The sequence below is a fragment of the Triticum dicoccoides genome, chromosome 5A, assembly GCF_002162155.2.
Source record: "Triticum dicoccoides isolate Atlit2015 ecotype Zavitan chromosome 5A, WEW_v2.0, whole genome shotgun sequence".
NCBI lineage: Eukaryota > Viridiplantae > Streptophyta > Magnoliopsida > Poales > Poaceae > Triticum > Triticum dicoccoides.
In genome coordinates, this window is record NC_041388.1 from 436,457,110 (window position 1) to 436,459,792 (window position 2,683).

The following is a 2,683-nucleotide window of genomic DNA, read 5'->3' on the forward strand; positions in this document are numbered from 1 at the left end:
CTAGTCGTGAATTCCTTGGAGGCTAAGAACAACTCTAGCAGACCCCGCAAAAACCGCGAACTCGCAAAATTCCGGCGAGTATGCGGGCTCGGCCCAATTTTCCGGCCAGAACAGAGCCCGCATACTCGCCCGGCCCGTAAAAAAATTGCCGCGGCCCGCAAACCGCACACCCCCACCATCATATCTACGGTTTCGCGGCGCGTTTGCGGGTCGAACCCTATCCCCTGCCGCCGCCGAGCCACGCAATTCTCCACCCCCTTTCTTCACATTTCTCGCTGCCGGCGACCCCCTTCCGCCTCCAGCCGCCATGTGGGGCCTCATGTGGAGCTCTGGACGTGGCTCCGGCAGCGACCCCGAGCGCGAGCGGCGCGTCCGGTCGAACGGCGCGAGGAAGCGTGGGGCGAGGAAGTGGACCAACTGCGGCCTCTCGCCGCCGCTGAGCTTCCGCGTCCACGAGACTGACGAGTACGACCGTCGGCACGGCCGTACCCCATCCTCTGCTAGAGTTTGGCCGCCGCGGAGTCGTCGTGCCGGAGGAGTTCGTCGCCGACGTCGTCGCGGTTGCGGCCACCATTGCCGAGCGGAGCATGCGCGAGGAGCCCGAGGAGCGCCGGCACCACCACGAGGAGCTCGAAGACCTCCACTTCTGGCAGGCGGTCGCGGCCAACCTCGCCGCCAAGGAGAAGGACAACGAGTGGCGGCGCATCCACGAGGAGCAGAGGACGAAGTACATCGACCATGGCAGCTCCGACAAGAAGGATTGAGCTCCTCCACGGTGTCGTCCATGGCCGCGAGCTTGCCGCCGTGAGATCCCCACCCCTCTAGTGCTAGTACTGATGTAGTATGTAGTATGAACTAGTGTTTGTAGTGTTTGATCATGTAAAATATATGTAGTACGTGATGAACTACTCGCGTCCATGAGGTGCAATTTCTCCCGCGAAACTGTTTTTTTATTATGCAGTTTCATCTACGGTTTCTTTTTGGACACGCTAGTTCTTGACCCGCAAACGAGATCTTCGTGAAACTGTAAACGCGTTTTGCGGGTCAAGATTTTGCGGAGTCTGCTAGAGTTGCTCTAACCGATTTATTTATCTCTATTTTCCTCACCAAAATAGTTGCAAGGAGGAGGCATGCAAACTGTACTTCATATCTTTTTAGCGGAACGAACTACAATACATACTCCATCTTATCCACATTAATTGTAGCTGGTTTAGTATTAAATCAGCGACAATTAATATCGATCGGAGGAGTAAGTTATTTCAGAATGCACAATAATCTGCCATGTGGAATGACATGGAAAATCATATTCATCACTTTGTGCACATGATATCGCTATATCGCCTAGGCAAACTGCACCCATGTAGTGATTTTTTTATTTTTGTTTTTCTGGTATTCTTCTCTTTTTTATTTTCTATATTTTTCCCTGGCTTTCTTTGGGATTTGTTTTTCATATTTTCAACCTTGAACATTCTTTTCAAAATTCATGAACATTCCTAGAAAATGACAGGCATATTTTTAATGCTCGTGAACATTTTCTTGAAAACACGATATTTTTCATAGTTATTAAAAAATATAAAAATCATGAAAAAACTAAAAAAAATTAAACCCTTATAAAATACATGAACATTTTTTAAATGCATGAAATATTCTTTAAAATAGCAAACACTTTTAAAATTTGAACATTTTAATATTTTCTATAATGAAAAATAAAGCTTATTTGGCTGGTCCATTTTAGGATCCTTGTGTATTATTCAGACAATTCATCAGAGGGATGAATAAAAGTTCCCGAACGAGCCATCTCTTCCTCTAACTCTACGTGAGAAAACTTTGATGTATTAGAAAAAGCCCACATCAACATGTGGATTTTCATTCTTTTAAGCTATTTTATATTTAATAAATATATTTTTGAGGATATATTTAATAAATATTTTACAGATATTCAGTTATAAAACATAATAAATTATATGTACTTTCTGTTTTAGTTATTATATTAATCAAATATTCATACTCCACACAATCAAATCTCACAAAAATATATTGCAAAAACATTCCTGCTACAAATATGAATATCCATTATAAAGATGGCACCCTCGCATTTGTGAAAGCCATCATGCTAGTTATGGAAAAGGTGGTTATGTTATCGTGGCTATTATTGAATTGATGTAATCACACCGGGTACACAAACTTGCATGGTGGGAATGATTTGGTCCAAGAACTTATAAAAGGGAAAGTGCGGCTGAGCCGAGGCTCACCCCCTACTCTCATCCATGTCAAATCCAACGAGATTCGTGTGTCTCAATATGCCTTGACCTACTGGCTACAATGGCTAGAAAAGAAAAGGAGAGAGGCACCAAACCAAGAATGTTAAAAGCGAAAACACAAGTCTTGATAACTATTTTAAAAATAGAATAAATTTAAACCCAAATAAGTCAAGCAAAATAAAGTACAAAATAGGCGTCCGCATGCCTTCCTGTTCAACCTTGACGCCGCTGCCGGCCGTCCCCAACTCGGATGACGTTGTTCATCTAGTTTCTTTTGTCACAAGTTATGCTAATGTTTTAGGTGTTTGTTGCATTGGATGAGGTTTACTTATACTCGTAGTGGAACTATGATCTGGTGCATTTGAATTGTTTATGTTTGTTTTCAAATATGGTGCATTCATTTGAATTGTTAACCTAAATGT